At 45.5% G+C, this 19,426-nt stretch overlaps 1 protein-coding gene across 3 annotated transcripts in view; it reads left to right on the top strand.

Annotated features, from left to right (window-relative positions):
• Positions 1 to 19,426, top strand: part of Mapkapk2 (MAPK activated protein kinase 2) — a 44,525-nt gene that overhangs the window by 6,228 nt on the left and 18,871 nt on the right. The gene's annotated exons all lie outside the window — the stretch shown is intronic.

The raw sequence follows: 19,426 nt of genomic DNA, 5'->3' as shown, positions 1-19,426 counted from the left end.
ACCCAATCAGTTTGCTATGCCTTTTCTGGTCTGTAGGAAAATACTGATATTTTGTATTTTAAGATATAGGTCAATAGCTATATTATATATATACATAGATATAGATAAGTAGAGATGAATCTGTTTCTATGGGTTATGTGCTAGATGAGAAAACAAAGAACAAACCAACCAAACAACAACCAAAAACCCCTAAGAAAACAATAATGAGTCTAGCCTCTATGCTCTGCTAACTTATTGTGTGACCTTGAATAGGCCAGTTAAACTTCCTGGGCCTCAGTATCTACATCACAGGGTCTGGCTCCAGTAGCTCCTGAGCACTGGCAGTGTGGGATAGCAGAGGAGGCGGTGTTGGAGGCGCAAGGCCAGGGCCTGCAGGATAGGTGCTGACTTGCTCCGTGTCTGTCTGTCAGCAGTATCTGGGCCAGTGTGATGCCCTTTGGTAGGCATAATGCTGGACTCCAGGGTGGCCTCTGTCCAGTTAATTAATAATCATCACTGACCAGCTGTTCCTCCTCTTCTATGAAGACTTGGAAAGCATTCCATTTAGTGACTCTGCAGAGAGATGGGCTGTGTAATTCAGCATGGTGTGTGTCTTCTCTTCTCTTGAGATCTTAGTGTAGTTGTGGTGCAAAGTAGAGATGAGGAATTCTTTATTTTCCCTACTCCATAGTCCTTTCTCACCTGAAGTCATGGGACACTTGAAGACTGTTCTGACTGTCTATGTGACTGTTCCCTGCAGACATAGTTCTGGGTGGGATGTTCTGAGCTGACAGCTGGGCTGATCCTAGAGCTGACAAGGAAATTAGGATTTATGTCCAATTCCTTTCAGCCCCAGAGAGAGTTGGGTAAGAAGTGAGACCTGGAGTCTAAGGAAGCAAGAAGAGAAGGAGATACTTGGGGGAGAAAATGCTCTCTTTCCTCTTTTGCCTGTCCACTCATGGTGAGAACCATGTTTCAATCCTGGGGATTTGGACTGTGGGGTCTGTGTATCAGGCCATTCAATTTGGTTGGACAAGTAAGAGAGGCAGAGGCACAGAGGAAAGGGGCATGAGGTTGGACTTGGCCTGTGGCATTGTAGAGTTCTTGGGGACTTTATTCTCTGGTCCAGTAAACACCTCTGTATGCCAGCTGGCAGGTGGTAGAGCCTGGGACATAGCCCCAAGGTCACCCCCCATTTGTATGTGATATTCCTCTCCAAGATCAGCCAAACTGTGTGTTCCTTCCACTAGGAACCTGAGCTCTCCAAAAGGGTCATTCTAAAGGGCATCTTATTCTTGAGGGACATTTCCAGGCATCTCCTGGCCAGTGTCCATCTGGGACTCATCTGGGAGTTGAAGAGTGGTGACCAAAGGCAGGGAGAAGCTCTTTGACTGCCCGTTGGAGGCCTTTTCTGTCTCAAAGAAGATAGGAAGCTGGGGCGGCGGGGGGGTGGGGGGGTGGTTTGAGCTGTCGATGCCTTCTTTCTGTTTTGCTCATCTCAATGACCTTTTTCTTCTGAGCATGCAGCAAAGGTGAGATCTCTCCAGTCATGGGAATTGGAAGGAGCTGAAAGGAGGTCTATGGACTGCCCCTGTGCCAACTCCTACACCTTCTTCCTCCTGCAGGACTCTTTACCTGCTCTCCATGGCAGATGATTGGGTTGATCACCTTGCCATTTTGATTATCCATATTGTTAGGAGGCTCCCAGCCCACAGTGGGCATTGACAGCCTGGCCTCCTGCCCAGGACCCAGGACTGTTACTCAGCCCCTCTGTCCCAATGGCTAAAAATAAACCTGCCACTGCTGCAGTCTTCCCCTCACAGCCAGGCCTGATATCTGTCCCAGGTCTTCCTGCCCCACTGCTGACCCATTTATCTCACTTCTCACTCATGCCCTGCCACTTTGCCCCTTTTTCTTCCAGCCTGAGCTTGGTCGGCAGTTTGGCTAGCTCGTTATTCTGGGTTCTGGAAGCTGAGCTGTGGTTGGTGCTTCTCCAGGCATCTAGAATCACGTGAACAGAGGCTCTGTGAAGCAGCTTTGCCTGTTCCCCAGTGAGAAAAGGTTAGATAAAGGAGGGCAAACAAGGCTTCTGTTCTTGCCTTTAGTTCTAGGGTCTTCCGAACTCTTATCTCCAAGTGGGCCTCCTTGCCAGAGGGTATGTGGGATGAGTGGGGAGCCCCATCTTCTGCCCCATCCCTCAAGCTTGCTACCTGCTTGTACTCCTGCCCTGTTGCTAAGTTATACTCTCCACCTCCACAGTGTGGGGCTTCAGGTTACTGCATTCTAAAGTGTGACCTCATCCTGTTGGCTTCCAAGAATAACTGGATTCTGCTCTCTGTGCCTCTCTGCTCAGCCACCTGCAGAATGTTACCCTGAACATGAGTTTCTTTTACCCTCTGACATCAGGGGCTGAGGTATTGGTGATCTGTAGTCTACTGCTTGGGGACCCTGGAGACCTGTGGAACAAGTTAAGGAAGTGGGTGCAGGTAGCCAGAGTATCTGCTTAGCTAAGGGATGCTGGGCAGAGTGTTTCCTTCAGTTTCACTTTGGCATTCTCTTCTTTTTGATTTTTCCAACCCCTGGACAGGTGTTGGTACTAATCATGGTGCAAGAGAACTCTGTCCATTTTTTGGGATTAAGGTTTGTTTGATGGTAGGAAGAGTGATAGGAGCCATGAGGTGGGACTTGGGGGACCCTCTACCTCAGTGGAGTTACATACCCAGACTCCCTGACTCTCCCAGTCTCTCTCCTGGGGCCTCATTTCCTCTGCAGGGAGAGGTTTATCTGCCAAGGCCCATTGGTCCCTGGAGGGGAGGAGTTGGATGTAGTTGCTAAGAATTTATTTTTAACTCTGACAGAAGGAGTCCCTGCCCTTGGAATAGTCATACCCTCTCTCTATTGTCACTGTCTCTGCCTCCTTCCTTGGAGCTCATTCTTTGGAGAAGGCAGTAGGATGCTAAAAACCTGACTTCATAGGAGCTCTCCAAGTGAAGAGTCTGCAGCTTGTTTGTCATGCTTGGTTTTTGCGGAACACAGAGTCTTGGGGCAGGGGAGCGGAGGGGCAGCCCTGGGCATTCAGAGGGTGGTGTATGGAACTCAGAGCATTCTAGGAATGCAGGTAGACTGGTGACAGGACCACGTGTGCCCTGGAGCTTTGCTGGAACAACTAACGAGGGGTCATCTTATGCCTTTCTTCCCTCTCAGGACAGGTGCCCAGGTTGCTGGCATACTGGAAGGTCAAAGGGAGAAAATGAGCATAAAGTAACTGTTTTGCACAGACGTGCTTCATGGTGGTGTTATGCCCTCTGACCGCTAGGCTCACCCTAAGCGTTTTATCCCGTCCAGCATGCTGCTTGGGATTCTCAGTGATTTTACACCCTTCGTGTTCTCATTCCCCTGTGCTCTCAGGAGGAGGAGGGGAGGCAGCACCCTCTCTCTTGGGTCACAAACTGTCTGGACTCATTACCTTGGCTGAGATTCTTTGAAAGAAAATAAAGTTGGATTCAAGGTATAATTAGAGAAGGAAGGAATAGAGAAAGGTGATGGTGGGCAGTAGAAACGGCCTACTTTGAGAACCCTGAGGTGCAATGAAGGTCTTGCCGCTGCAGTTCCTCAGCATACAGAGGGGGATCATTTGCCTGAAGTCCACCTCTGATCATGCAGCTTCCGCATGTAAATCCATTAGTGGGTTCCTTTGGCTGTGAATATATGAGACATCCAGATCCTTCCCAGGTCTGGCTCCAGTCTACATTTTTTTTTCTGAATGCGTGCTTTTTCTTTTCTTTTTCCACCTAAGCTTAAGTGACTTACATTTGTTGTCCTTAATAGAACTCTGCTTTCCACTACTAGACCTTTGCGTCTATCCATCTGTGTCTTCTCTGTCCCTTCCTCCCTGCCCTGCCTATACCTATCCATTCCCATACAAAGGCTGTTCTTCTGGGAAGCCTTTCATGCCAAAAGTGAGTCTTGAGGCTGAGGGAGGGTAGTGGTAGGTGTGGGCCAAGTTTGTGCTTGGTACTCACGAGGCCCTGGGTTCAGTGCCCAGCACACAAAAAAGCTAGTCTTCCCATCCCTCCATGTCTAACTGCCTATGTTTCTTTAAATATTGGATTGGATTGTAAATTCCTTAAAGACTCACATCTTCAATTTTTTGGTATCCTCTTATTTCCATGTGCCGACTGTATGTCCTCATTAAAAAAAAAAAAAAAAAAAAAAAAAAAAAAAAAAAAAATCAGGGGTGTTGGGGCAGGGCAGCTCATCCCCCTTAGTGTCTGTCACTGTTTTGTCTGCTGGTGTATTTTTCCCTCTACCCACTCAGATCTGCTGAATCAAGAAGGTACCTTGTGTTTCTGTGAATGGAATTCTCATTCTCATTTTTGTAAGAGAATTGCAAGAATTGATGTTTCTCCTCCCTATTCTAGGAGCCCTCCCTTTTCTGCTCCATTATGAAGATGACCTTTCTGCCCCTTGGAGAACTTGAACTGAGGGAGGAAGATATGAAATGTGCCAACATTTGTACAGTTCTTGGCATTTTCCTAGTTAGCTTCAGACACACAACAGAGATACACAGATGCAGTCCAGGCTTATCTATCTGCTGGCTTCACTCTTGTGTGTTGCAAGGGGGACTAGCATTGAGCACCAAGTTCCTGGGACTGAGGTCATAGGTTTGAACCTTATGAGGCTGCTTATCTCCATGCACAGCAGATTTGTACAGGAAGCAGAACTCCAGAGACCTGGCTCCCAACCCTATCAATGGGACTCTGAGCAAGCCCTAGAACCTGTCTGGATCTCACTGAGCTTCCTCATTTTAGTAGTAGTATTGGTAGTAGTAGTACTTATTATTATTATTTGGTACCAGGGATTGAACCCAGGGGCGCTTAACCACTGAGCCACATCCTCAGCCCTTTTTAAAATATTTTATTAGAGACAACATCTTGCTGAGTTGCTTAGGGCCTTGCTGAATTGCTGAGACTGGGTTTGAACTCTCTATCCTCCTGCCTCAGACTCCTAAGTTACCAGGATTACAGGCATGTGCCACTGTGCTTGGCTAGTTTCCTCACTTTAAGTCAAAGGACTCAGACTTGACCAGAAGGACTTCTACGTGGATGCTTTTCTTTCTTCATCACTGTTACTACATCCCTGCTGCTGGGAAAGTGACCTGATGCTGGGAAGAAGTGGCCAACCTGGGTCCTAGAGAGCTTCCAGGACAGAGGGCATCCTTTCTGTTTCTGCAGACCAATGTCATTCACCCTTGTGTTGCCTGCAGTATTTTTATTCATTCATCCAGTGTTTATAAACGTTTATTCTCCTCCATGATTGCCTCCTGTCTTCCCTGCTGACTGGCCATCAGGAGGTCCAGATGGCAAGATTAGCACAGAATGGAAGAGAGTAGTTGGGGTCATCCCCTTGGGTTTAGACCCCTTTAATACCTCTGCTATATGAGATGAGAGGAATTTAGAACAATGGGGGTTGATTCTTTCTAGCAGATTAGACTAGACCCCTGCCTTTCCAAGCAGGATTTGCCTTAGGTACTTCTGTCCCCCTGAGATCCAAGTCATCTTTCTACTCAAGAAAATTAATTAGCAGTGACTTTTACAGCTTCTCTGAGGATGGATCAGAAGAGCAGATTGACTTTGATACATGTAACAGTCTTCTGTCATTCAACACACTGTTGGTTCAGCAACTCCTAAGGTTTCTTGGATTAGTAACAAGTCCTCATTGAGCAGATACCATGTATCAGGCATTATATTAGATGTTTTACTTCTACCCTTCTTAATCCTTGAAATAATACTACAAAGTCCCCTTTTTACAGACGATGTAACATGTTCAAACATGTTCAGAATAATTCATTCTTTAGCAGTTATTTATTGAATGCCTAATAAGTGCTAAGCATTATTTTAGGCTCTGGGGATGTGTCAGTATATAAAACAGACAAAACCAATCCCGTGTGCTTGGAGCTTGCATTCCAGCTAGGGAAGACAACGTAATCGATTAAATGGCATGGCTTGTCAGATGGCAATAGGTACAAAGGAGAAAATAAAGAGGGAGGAGGCCCTGGAATGATGGGAGTATAGGTGTGGCATTGTGGTTTTAAATGGCAGATCAGGAAAGGCTTCATTGTGGAGGGGACTGTTGAGTGAACCTTGAAGATGAATATTTGGGGAAGGGGAAGGAAGCACTAGGCAGAAGAAATAACAAGCGCACGGGTCAGAGGCTGCTGATGCTGAGTGCGCCTGATTCTAAGACCTTGCTTTTTACCACTCACAGTCCTGCCTCTGTAATGGTTCCTTTATAACCCCATTATAATTCAGTACTTAGTTGACCTAGCAGTTTATCATCAAATATTTATGGAATGCTTATTTTGTACAAATTGCTACACTAAGAAGAATAAGTCGTAGGGTCCTGCCTTTGGGACTTAGAGTTTAGAGAAGGGGTGATCACCCCAATATCCAGATTATATTTTTTCAGACATTTTATCATTTGGCCCTCATGGGCCAGGTGCTCAGACACCTGGTTTTATATCCAGAGAAAGGTTCAGGGAGCTTGTGGTAAATGAGTGGCAAAATCAGGGCAACTGGATAGCCAAGAAAGGATGCAGACTCACATGGTGAGATCTCCAAGGCAGAGGGGGAGAGGGTGGGATTGCTGTGTTGAACACACACTTGAAACACACCCAGAGGAGAGTGCGAAAGAAAGTATGGCCAGCAGAATAGTTTCTAGGAAGGATGAGGGACTTCTTGGAGTGCTCCTGCCTTTCGTTTGACTGAGAAGGGAGAGATATTTCCCCATGAAGTTTTCTAATAGGAAATGTTTGGGACCATCTCAAAGAGCGAGGGAGGAATATAGAAGTGGATAGAAAAAGAAATGGCTGGACTGATGCTGTGGCAGATGTTTTATTACCTTCCTTTGAGCCTTCATAGGACTCCTTTCTTGCTCCAAAGAATCACATCTTTCTTCTATTTAGCTTCCTAGGTGCAGGAACAGGTAGACTGCAGGTGAAGGGACTGGGGAGTTCTGTGGCCCTAAGAGTTGACCATCTTGCCTTCCTGCATCTCAGGAGCTGGGTGAGCAGAGGTCAGGGCTTGGGAAGGAGCTGTCCACTAGTGCAGATGGGAGAGTGAAGCAATGGTTGGGTCTGTTTTTCCTGAGCATGTGCTGTAGCAAAAGGAAGTTGCAACATATTCCCCCCGCCCTTCTTCTTTATCTTTTTATAGAATAAGGAGAGAGGAGGGGAAAAAAACCCTTCCAGTAAACTTCAGAAAAAGTTTCTAATCTTTGATGGACCGTTATTACCCTCTCCCCCATAGTGTCTTTCAGATGTAGTTTATTTTTACTTTTTTTTATAGTTGTAGATGATAGCATGCCTTTTTTTTATTTGTTTATTTTTTATGTGGTGCTGAGGATCGAACCCAGTGCTTCACATGTGCTAGGCAAGTGCTCTGCTACTGAGCTACAACCCAGATGCAGTTTTTCTTTGTCTTTCTTCCCCATCTGCACTGTCCAGTCTGCCTTCCGCTGAGAGATTATGTTCCTGCAGCAGTCTAACTGGATCTCCATTAAGGGACGTAGCCAAGATGAGAATTATGGGAACCTTGAGATAGCAACTTGTCCATTGCCTCCAGGCCAGAAAGGTCTCTTACATCACACCTGGGCAGTTGCTGGTCACCTCTGCCGATGCGGAGAGCTGTTTAAATAGGGCAGGTGGTTCCTGATATCCACCTGGCATCTTGCTGCCACTTCAATCTTTGTCCATTTGGTATCCCAGAAGATTGAGAAAATACTTGTTTTTCAACTCAGGTTTACCTTGTTGGTAGATTCAGACTGTGAAGGCAGAAGCTGGGAAAAATGGCTAAAAAAATGTATGAGAGGCGGGAATCAAGGCTGGAAGACCACACATGTTCATCTGGAGTCCTTGGTCAGATTTGACTTTGGTCTGTGTGTTGGAACTGGGCAAGGATCCAGTTGTATTTGGAAATGTACAGCTGATATATTTTCCTGATGAAAACTTTTGAGGTCTGGAAACGTAATGGAACTAACTTCATCTTTTTTATTTATTTATTTTTTTTGAGATTCATCTCCTTTCCCTTGGCTTTCTGTAACTTAGTATAGCCAAAAAATTCCTGTACAATCCAGCTTTTTTTCTAAGGGATGTTCCAGGTCATCCCTGAGGAGATCTCTTTGCTCTGAGGAAACCGGGGAATGGCGGCAAGTGAAAGTCAGCTGCTGGTGTTAATTGCTTTCCTGGGCAGAAGAGGGTGAAGTCCTTGCCAGTGAGAGTTTTTGTTGAGCTCTTTGTTTCCTTGTACCTGTTGCTTGGGGCCCAGCTGACACACAGCTCCTCCTTTCCTGATGTTTTCTTTGAGGTTCGTCTCCCTGTCTTCTGACTGGAGATGCGCTCACTGCTCACGGAAGGCAGGGCGGAGGGCAGCGCGGTGGTGGAGAGAGTGGAGCAGGAGTTTGTTTTCCGGATCCCACAGTGGACACATGAACCTTTTCCCACAGGAACTGCACTGGCCTACATGTCAGCCACTGGGCAAATATGGCTATTTAAATTAATACTAAGTTAAATAAAATTTAAAATTCAGTTCTTCCTTTGTGTCAGGAACACGTTTCAAGTGTTCAGTAGTTAGTCTCTGGCTACCGTATTGTGTAGCAGATGGAGAACATTCCATCATCACAGAACATTCTTTTAGGTGGCCCAGGATTCTGAGATAATTGCTCTACACCCTGGTGAAGATTCATCTGAGCTGGAGGGGATTTACTGGATGGGCATAAGGAGAGGTTTTGAGCCCAGGTAAGAGGGCAAATAGAGGCAATCATTTAGAAAAGGATCTTTAAAAGCATTTAGTTTGTCTTGTTCAGGACTACATCCCAACATGAGATGGTCATCTAGCTTTGTGGCTCCCAACCTGGGTTAGTAGTCAGATTCACTTTTTTTTTTTTTTTTTTTTTTTTGTAAACAAGTGGGATACGTGTTGTTTCTCTGTTTGTACAAGGAGTAAAGGTATATTGTGTAATCATACATTTACATAGGGTAATGGTGTTTGATTCATTGTTATTTTTTCCCTTTCCCCCCACCCCTCCTACCCCTCCCTGTCCTCTTTTCCCTCTATATAGTCCTTCCTTCCTCCGTTCTTGCCCCTCGCCCACCCCCCATTATGTGTCATCATCCGCTTATCAGCGAGATCATTCGTCCTTTGGTTTTTTGAGATTGGCTTATCTCACTTAGCATGATATTCTCCAATTTCATCCATTTGCCTCCAAATGCCATAATTTTATTATTCTTTATGGCCGAGTAATATTCCATTGTATATATATATATTTATACCACAGTTTCTTTATCCATTCATCAATTGAAGGACCTCTAGGTTGGTTCCACAATCTGGCTATTGTGAATTGAGCAGCTATGAACATTGATGTGGCTGTATCTCTGTAGTATGCTGATTTTAAGTCCTTTGGGTGTAGGCTGAGGAGTGGGATAGCTGGGTCAAATGGTGGTTCCATTCCAAGCTTTCTGAGGAATCTCAGATTCACTTTTGAGTAGTGTTAGAAGGTACAACTTTGGGCAACACTCTCTTGTATCTTTTTGAGACCACAATTCTACAGTGTTGGTTTTCAGGAATATGTATTTTTCATATACTCCCAAGTGAGAATTCTCTGGGTTTGGGAACCACCCATTTATCTAACCTATGCTCACATTTGACCAGCCACAGGGTGCTTACTCTTTTTCTAGAAAACCTTGCCATTTGAAAAAAAAAAAAATAATAATAATGTTGTTTTAAGTTTATTGAGTCAAAAAGTTGGCTCCCTGAGCAGATAAAATCCTTTGGTGCTCCTTGCCTTCTCCAGAGCCTCACGAAATGTGTCCCTTCCATCTCTTGCACTTAATCTCAGCAGATTTTCAAGCATGCTGTGGTATGGTCCCTGACACCTGGAGTCAAGGCATATTTTCAGGGTGCCTCATCTGCCAAGGGCTCTGGGGAGATGCAGAGACCTGAATCATTCCTAGGATCCTTCCAAATGTCATACCTTTCTGAGAGACTGAGGAAAGATTTGAATCTTAGTGGGGGAGTCCCATGGACCATCTAGCTGGTGTGGGCTGTGTGTGCCTCTCATCTTTCTATCTTCTCCTCCTGTTTGTGTGTTTAACATGTGCTCTTCAAGGGTATTCACCTGGCTTTCTGCAAGGAACTCTACCATCCATTCCTGGTTAGAAATGATCACAAATATCACCTCTGTCTAGAGACCTTTGGTAGACTTTCCCTTACCTCCAGTGTCAAGCACGAACTCCTAAACATGGTATTTGAGCAACCCACCATTCACCCTTACCTCCAGAAGACCTGTCCTTCCTTCCCTGCCATGCGTATGGGGGTGCTTCGTTTCCTCTTGGACCTTCCATGTGGTCATTTTCTGTTCCCTTTCTGGTTGAATTGTATTTATCCTTTAAGGCTCATGGGAGACTTTATCTACCCATGCCCTCAGAGTTAACTGTACTAGATGTGCTATTGGCAGTGCCTGCATGGCTGCTGTGAATTTGAATTATACAGTCACCACTACGTCCTCCCCTGATAGACCAAGCTTCTTGAAAATAAGGACAATGGTCTCACTGGCTTGGTATCCCCAGGGGCAGGCAGAGTGCCTGGCACTTCCTAGGTGCAGTGAGTACCTCTGGGAGTGCTTGTCTTTTTTTGTATGCTGATGCGACAGCCCTAGGGGAGCTGCAGCCTCCTTCTATGCACCAGTCTTCTTCCCCTCAGTGGCCTAGAGCTCATCAACTCCAATGAGAAAAGTGCTACTTAGCAGCTGGTAATTAACAAGCAGGGCATGAGGCTTGGCTGCCTCAAAGGCAAAACCATTAGTTAAACAATAAAGTTTTAAAAATCATACATTACTATGTCAGCTTCAGAAGCAGCCACTTCCAGACATATCCCTACCCAGTTAGAGAAGATAATTAGAGTAATGAGTGGAGCAAAAGAATTCTCCCCAGCCCTGAGAAGAGCCCAGGGGACAGACCTGGCTGGCAGCAGCAGGAAGGGACCTTTATGATTTGGGTCTCTGGGATGGGTGGGGCTGTGGGGAGTGGTGGGTGGAAGGGCTTCATGAGAGTGCCTGGCAGTGTCTACAGGTTGGACTCATTTTGCCAGTAGGCAAGAAGGGAAATTGGGAAAAATAGGGGAAGAAGAAATTCTGGCCATTATTCTAAGATGTTAAAACACATGCTTTTAAAAGTGATTAATTTTTATTTTAAAAGAAATTCTTTAGCACTCCCTGGGGATACTCTTCTTGTTTTCTTCTGGTGCTACTGGGGGTGGGAGAGAAGGGGCTCCTCCTTTTAGGTCAGAACTAGGGCACGAGGAATTCCCCAGCCTCTAGTCGGTACCCGGACTAACCACAATCTGCATCTTCACCCTATCGTTCTAAGAAGCAGTCTGCCAGAGCGGTCTGGTTAGTGGCTTCAGAGCAAGGGGAGCCTGCTCAGGAGGTGGAGGCTTCCTGTTTGTGTTTGTTGTGTGTGTGGGTGTGGCTGGAGAAGGCCCTGCCACCTTTGCGTGGGTGGCAGGCACACCTGCATCTGGGCTCAGCTGCAGAGTTCAGTGGGAGACACCCTTTCAGGGTCTGCTTTATTAGGAACAAAGCAAAAAGCCCACCGTAGGAAATCAAAGAGGCTACTTTCTGCAGATTCACCCAAAAGGTTCAGTGGCTATATTTTTCCAATCCAAAGTTAGGGTCTGTCTGGCATATACTTTTTCTTCGGGGGCAAGGTGTGCTACTTTGAAATCCAAAAGAAAATCTGAGAAACGTAGTTTGAATATGAAGTTTCTGGGAGATTTTGGAACTTTATGCCATGTCTGGTGTCTTCTACTCATTGTTACCGTGGTGGGAGGGAGTTTGGGTGAGCAGTGTGTCCAGCGCCCCTTGCCGGTTGAGCTTGGTTGGCCTTCCTGCTGGTCCTTTCAGGTTTCTCTGCTGGCTTCGTGGTGGTGGTGACTGAGCTCTTTCATACCATGTATAATGGTTATGGTGGTGACTTCTCATTCACCCACCCAAGTTTGTGCATTGAGTGCAGCCACCAGTTACCCTTATAGCCAAGTATAAAACAACTGGTGACATCTGGGCAGGGGAGGACTTGATAAGGCACTAAACCCTGCTGGCTCATCTGGGGTCAAAGCCTTATTGGTGACATAAACACAGATAAGCCAAAAAACCAAGAGTGCCTTGAGTGGTGCACAGGTTCTGCCCTTTCTTCATGAACTTCAGTGATCCTTTCAGAAGCTGCATCAGCACTGGACCTGAATGTGCCAACAGTGTGTGTGCACGCACAGTTGTTAATCCATTCTTTCATCCGTTTGCTGGGAGCTTATGGAGGCAGACATGTGTAAGCAAGGTATTTCTTATATACTCGAATGGTAGAAGAGTCATATATAGGGGGCTGCGGGAACATGGAGGAAGAAGACACTCATTTCTCCAAGCACCGATGCCAATCCTGAGATGCTGTGTGATCACACAAATGGGGCACACTCAAACAGTGTACACTGCCACATGAAAGGCTCTGAGAAGTTCTTCAATAACAGAATCTGTTTAACTTTGTTTAACCTGGTGCTTCTGATTATAGGACCCATTTTTACACATTACTTATTAACTTCCTACAGGGTACTACTTGAGAAATAACAATAAAATCTCTCTCCTTTGAGAGAAATGTCCAGTGGATCAGGGAAAAAGTCACTTGACTTGGGTCAGCACATTTGAGAACTTGGAAAAAGGTGTGTGTGTGTGTGTGTGTGTGTGTGCGCGCGCGCCTGTGCCTGTGCATTTGCTAGGGGGTGTGGCAGAGAAGGGCCCCAGCAGGTGGCTTCTATTGAAGTTGGCCCTGTCTCCATCCCTGTTGGCTTTGTGCTTTTGTCCTGGCTTGAAAACACTGAATAGCAGCTACATCTGTCATGCCTGGGAAGCGGCACTTTGGGCACTTTGCAGTGTGAGGGGTGAAGGAGCAACAGCAGACACCCCGCTTGAGGCCCAGGCTGCCTGGAGTTCCTAGGCAGTGGAGAAGGGAGGGGCTGGGGATCTGGAGGCAGCTGCTTACTAATCCTGGAAGTAGAGGAAAGCAAGATTTAGCTCCCTGTCTCTTTGCAGTCTCCTTTTCCCGTGGGGGAGATGGTGTTGACCATGGAGGGTGCAGCTGGGAGGAAGCAGGTGGACTGGAAGTTTCTCTCTTCTCTACCCACCAAAGGCTCTAGAGTGTGGACCAAGGCAGAAAGGTCCTTAGTTCTCCTTTACCCCGGGGAGTGGAGATGAAGGCATTTGGGTTTAAATTTAAGGAAGGATTCAAAATTGTGAAATAGATTAACTGAAGTTTGTGAAATTATTTTGACACTTAGGAGCCTGGACTTGAATTGTTTTTAGACCATTGGTGGCGGGAGCTGGGTAGGAATGAATGGTCCCCTGGATGGCTGGCTTCCTGAGAAATGCCTGGGAGGCCTCACTGGAATCTTCACTTGGAACAGACCCAGGGCTAGGGGATTCCCGGAGCCCGCCCGTTGCAGGCCTCAGGCCCTCTGGCGAGGCTTTGCAGGAGGCCATGGTTATTTTTAAGGAAATCGGCAGTTGGAAACAAATGGCAATGTGGGGTGAGAATCAGTCCCTCGTCCAGGGGATTGTACACTTCCAGTGTTGGGAGACCTCAGTGTAATTAAGGAAGGGCCAGGATTTCCTAGCTCTGTTTGTTTGACTGATTTTAATTTTGATTGTTTGCTTGCTTGATTTGGACCTTCCCAACAGAGAAGAAGTTTACCTGTCCTCAGCAACAAGTAGGACAAGGTGCCCTTCATTTCCTAGCCCCTGTGACCTTCTCCCTGTCAGGCCCCATCACTCAGATGGGGGAGGAGCAAACCCAGCTTGAGGATGGTTGCCTTTGTTAATGGAAAAGAGTGCAGATACTGTTCCCCAGCATCCTGCCCCCAGAAGTCTGGGTGGTCCAGCTTTGTATTAGCCACTGCTGCCAACCAGCGTTGTACTCGCAGACTCCTGGGCTCCAGCATCTCTAGAGGGACCAGTATCCATGACCCTCTGGACTTGCTGTGGCTCCCAGGGAGGAAGTCCTTGCCAGGAACCTCTGAGCTCACTGAGGTGGATGTGGGGTAAGGGTGGAGAGGGCCTAGGCACAAGAGAGGAGGTGCGATGACTCTCTCCTTCCCCATCCGCTGGGGATGCATCACTGCTGCTGGGAAAACAGACCTTCAGGTCTTTTCTACACAAACTGGTCATGATGGAAATTCTCTCTTACCCACCCGCTGGCCCTGGGTGAGGCTTTACTTGTTCAGAAGAATTTTCAACTTTTCCAGGTCATGGCACTGTGGGCTAAGCCATTTGCCTGTTGTCCCTCAAGGCTGGAAGGCAGAGGAGTGACTGAGTTCCCTATAGTTGCTCCCTGTCTTGCTCCCCTCTGGTCTGTCTTTCCATCGGCCCTGATCAGCTTGTGGTTGTAGTGAGTGAGTGGTAGGCATGTCGTTGGGGAGGGATGGCACTGCCCTCACTTGGTCTTGCCCATAGGTCTTAGGCTTGCTGGGCTCCCATTTCCTGTCATGACCCTATTTGCAGCTATGGGACATCTGAACCTAAACAAGGTGTCCTGTTGTCTTGCATGAAAGGATCCCATATTTCCCCTGGGTGACTGGTCACAGTTATTTCTAAGGAAAAGCAGAACTTCCCTATCCCCAGGCACTTGGAGACTTCCTCCAGGTTCCCTTTTTGAGTCTCCATCTCTGAGCAGCCTGCCCATTCTCCACCTGCCCCCAAGGAAGAGTGGTGGGAAGGAAGTCCTGCCAGAGGTTGTTTTGGTTTGTGAAGTAATGGCCTTTGGTTTGAGAAGCATGTATGTATCCCTTTTCTTTAAGATCTGTGGCCAGAAGCACTAGACACTCCAGTTGCCTTGGAAACCAGTGGCTGAGTCACAGAAAGAAGGGGCTGGCTGCAGTCTAAGAGGGATTCCCTGGGTCCCCTGTGCTTTTCTGGAGAATCTACAGGCTCTACTCAGCAGGCAAGGCTGTCTTAGATTGTACAAAGGAGACAGAGTACAGTGACTTGTCTATAGATACTTAGTGAGTACCTGTAGAACTGGAGCTAGATCCTGGGTTGTATACTTTCTAGCATATTATTCTGTCACTTGGTAAACTTCAGCATGTGTCCTTGAGGTCGAGAGCTATAGAGTAGTTAAACCATACCAAAGAAAATCTAATAGTTTTGTTTGTAATGAAGTTGAAATAATTCTTTTCATTGGGGGCAGGGGAATGGTAAGAGGGTAGGTAATCTTAAAATATTGAAATTGGGCTTTTCAGCATATCAGTGAATTTTCTTTCTCCAGCAGAGGTATCTCCTTAATTCTCTTGGGCTTCCATAATCCTTCTGTGTCCCAGAAACCTGCTGGGTGTGTGGGAGGACAGAACAGGGAGGGTTCTTCTGCTAATGGATTCAATGTTTGCTGTGGCTAATCTACAGAATGGATCATTCACATGCAGATGGTTGAGACTTGCCTGCACCCAGGCTCTTTCTTTGAGTATATATTGATATAATAGCAGGCTCCTTGCCTTTTGCCTTTATGAAACCACTGGAGCTCGCTGAAGCCATGATTGGCATTTGCATTCTCTGGTTCTTGTCTATAAAATTGGTTTTCAGAGATGCTGGAATAGTAGACTGTATCTGGGGTCCTTTAAACTGATCTTTTTCTTATATGTTGATCGCTTTGGTCAAGGCTAGAGGCCACACAGTCCTATAGTGAAGGAACTGGTCCCATAAAAAGCTTTTGACAGCAAAAAGCTTTTGACGTGAGCCCCAGCCTCACGTGTGCTCGCTCCATCTTGGCCAAGATCACCTGTTCCCAGGCCAGCCAGGCCTTTTGCAGTTCTGGTCTTGAGGTCCCTGTGTAGGTTGAAACTGGCCCTCTCCTTCCCCTTGCCGTCTCTTCTCATGACCTCTGAGCCACCTCTCCATTCCCTTTTGGTGCTTGCTCCTGGCTGTCACTTTCCACCCCACAACTTTTTATTTTGAAACATTCCAGATAAAACTTGAAAGAATTATGCAGTAAAACACCAATAAGCTCAACTACTATTCACCTTTTACTCTATTTGCTTTATTGTCTCTTTTCATCTTTCAATCTCTCTGTCCATTTATAGTCTATCTTTTTTGGGGACGCATTTCATAATAAGTTCTAGACATCAATGTACTTCACTCTCAAACATTTCAGTGTATACAGGAATTAATTAGAGTTCAATATTTGGATGCTTTTTCCATGGTAACATTTATGTAACTGTGAAATGCACAACTTTTCAGTCATAATTTGATGAATTTGGATAAATACCTTCACATGCATGACCCCAAACTCTGCAACACACAGAACAAAAAGTTTTTTTTTTTTTCTTAACCTTAGTTAGTTCCCTTATGCTCCTTCCCAACCATCCCCACCCCTAACCCCTTATAAATCATTACATTTCTGATGTGTTCTCACCATAGATTTAGCCTGTTCTGGAACTTCATTATGTAGGATAATCCATATGAACTTTTATGTGTGAGGTTCATCCACATGGTTGCGTGTATTGGCAGTTTGTCCCTTTTTAGGTCAAGTAGTGTTCCCTTTTTGGGTGTGATATGGTTTCCTTATCCATACTCCTGTCGATGGGCATTTGGTTGTTTCCAGTTTCTGGCCACAATGAATAAAGCTCTATAGAACAGTCTCGCACAAGTCTTTTTGTGGACATAATGTTTTCCTTTCTCTTGGGTAAATATACCTGGGAGTGTGATTGATTGCCAGGCTTGGGAGGCTGTTGCTTCTTGTTCCTTTTGAACTCTTTGCCCTGCCCTCTGACTGTATCCCACACCCAAGGTTGTATTAGAAAGTGTCTTATTGTTCATCTGGATTAATGTCTTGTTCTAAGTAAGATTCCCCCTGAAAGCCCACGTGGCTGCCTCTGCAGGACTATTTCCAGGGAGGGGAACATCCTTACAGGGCTCCTGCTATTGTGGAATATCTCTTTGAATCCCTCCTTTGAGGAACCACACAGGACAAGACTAATTAAACCCTTTTTCTGTGACAGCCCTGTTGTATTATTTTATGGCTATTACCACATCCAGTCCCTCAACAACTCCTTCTTCAGACCAGTTGCCTTAGTTTATTGAACTATTTCTTGCGTGTCATGGTTCTCAGATCTGTTACATCCTGATGTCCTCCTCTGGAAGTTCTTTATCAAACATGTCGCCAAGAACTGAGTGCTGGAATCTAGTTGTGGTCTAGACTTGGATTCTAGGTGTGTGAGAAGTGCAGAGTGTGGTTGGGTTTGGATCCATTTCTTGACCCAGGTACTTGATCTGTCAGTGAGCTGAAGGCAATATCAACTCTTTTGGCAGTAACATCATAATGTCAAATCAGATGAGTTAATGTTTGTTAAAAAAAACCACAGATCTAAGGTGGTGTGGAAATGCTCAGCTCGAAGTCCTCTTAAACCTCCCAAGTTAACAGTACTGATAACATTCTTCCTCCTTGCCCTCATCTCGTTCATCTTGGTCCCTACGCAATGAGAAAGGCACTATGAAAATTAGCTTAATAAAAATGCTTTCATTTAAAATAGTGTGTCTTAGTGTTGGTATTATTGACCTTTTGGACCAGGTATGTTTTTGCAGTGGATGATTGTCCTGTGCTTTGTAGGAATTTGCTGGTTCCCTGGCTTCTGTACTCACTAGATGCCATTTGCAACCATTTACTTGTTCTTCCAAGTTATGGCAATAAAAATTTTGCCAGACAATTGCCAAATGTCCCTTAGGGGACAAAATAAGCCCAGGTTGAGAACTATCCCCAAGGTATAGTTCTTCCCAAAAGGGTAATCACTCTTAACTTTTTGTGTATATGCTTCCAGGTTATGTTCTTTGCACAGTCTTCACTTTCCATGATTCTATTACACATGAATTTCTGTTACCACAGATTAAATAACACCAGGCCCCCAACAGCATGGCTCGAATGTCAGTTGCCATGGTGTATTAGCTCTGAGTCATTGCATAGAGTACAAACTTTGCTGTTAGCTCTTCAGTTTACAAATCACTATGTACATAACAGATGCTCATTATGGTCACTGACCAATCATGTTTGTTCTTTAAGAGTGAGTTGGTGATTGGTCACCGTCCATCTGTTGAGTTCACTCACAGGACGGTGTGTAGTTTAGTTGTCCCTTTGTCTCCTAGTGAGAAACTTGTGATATTTTATAAAAATGGGGCAATCGATAGAGGAAATTGGGTAAGAAAGATGAAATTACAACAAAGAAATGAAAAGTAGTAAAGTTGGAAGTGGAATTTGAGCAAAACATAAATGGAATTATAGAATGAACAGCTGACATGGGGATGTGGACACTGTCACCATCCAAGACTCTGCCCGTGCAGATGGGGAAAGTCAGAGAACGCAGCATACTGATGACATGGGGAAGGGTCTTGACGAAAAGGAGGAAGAGTCCCAGAGGATGTGACACTGGGACAAAGTGTCACATCAACAGACCTCTTGGAGATGTTTCACAACACTGAAAGCACAAAGGATATAAAATGTTAGAAGTTGACATTTGGTGAAGTCAAAAGGAGTGTGATAGTTTGGGAGGGCATGGAAGGCACGGGAAAGATGTTCTCAAACTGTGCACGTTAGTGAGAAGCCAGGCATTATTCAGACTGCTCTGGATTTTATAGATACACTGAAATCAAGTTATAATAGGATGCATGTGAGCCCAGACTAACTCCTAAAAATATCACTTGTAAGAGTTCAAAAAACTTATCCACAACAGCACAGGAAGAGAGAGAAATCTCAAGTCAGATCCAGGTAACAAGGGAGGAAGCAAAGGCTCTGAACCCATTAGCCCTGGGGCGGGGTCCAGCACCTCTGCTCACCAGAACTTTAGAGATGAAGCACTCATTCTCAATACTCTAATGTTTTCAACAACTGTTTACAAAGTACATATGAAGTTAGTTAGTTAATTAATTAATTTATTTATTTAGAGTACTGGGGATTGAACTCAGGGGCACTCGACCACTGAGCTACATCCCCAGCCCTATTTTGTATTTTATTTAGAGATAGGGTCTCACTGAGTTGCTTAGTGCTTCACTTTTACTGAGGCTGGCTTTGAACTTGTGATCCTCCTACCTAGGCCTCCCGGATTATAGGCATGTGCCATGGTGACCCATTCTTTTTGACAATTGCTTATTATTCTATGATGTTGATGTGCCATGATTTATTTTACCAGTTTTCTATTGATATTTAGTTTATTTCCAATTTTTTTTCATTTGAAAATATACAAAATGGAAGTACCTTTGAACCATTTCTGTCATGATGCCCATTTAATGGACAAGGATGGTAGCGATTTTGAGTGTGAGAACACTGACTCAGGCCAGGCAGGCTGTGAGCTGCAGGTGGTGTCCCAGAGCCCCT

This window comes from Sciurus carolinensis, chromosome 12 (genome assembly GCF_902686445.1).
Source record: "Sciurus carolinensis chromosome 12, mSciCar1.2, whole genome shotgun sequence".
NCBI lineage: Eukaryota > Metazoa > Chordata > Mammalia > Rodentia > Sciuridae > Sciurus > Sciurus carolinensis.
Note: the sequence above shows the minus strand (reverse complement) of the source record. Positions and strands in the feature narration are given on the sequence as shown.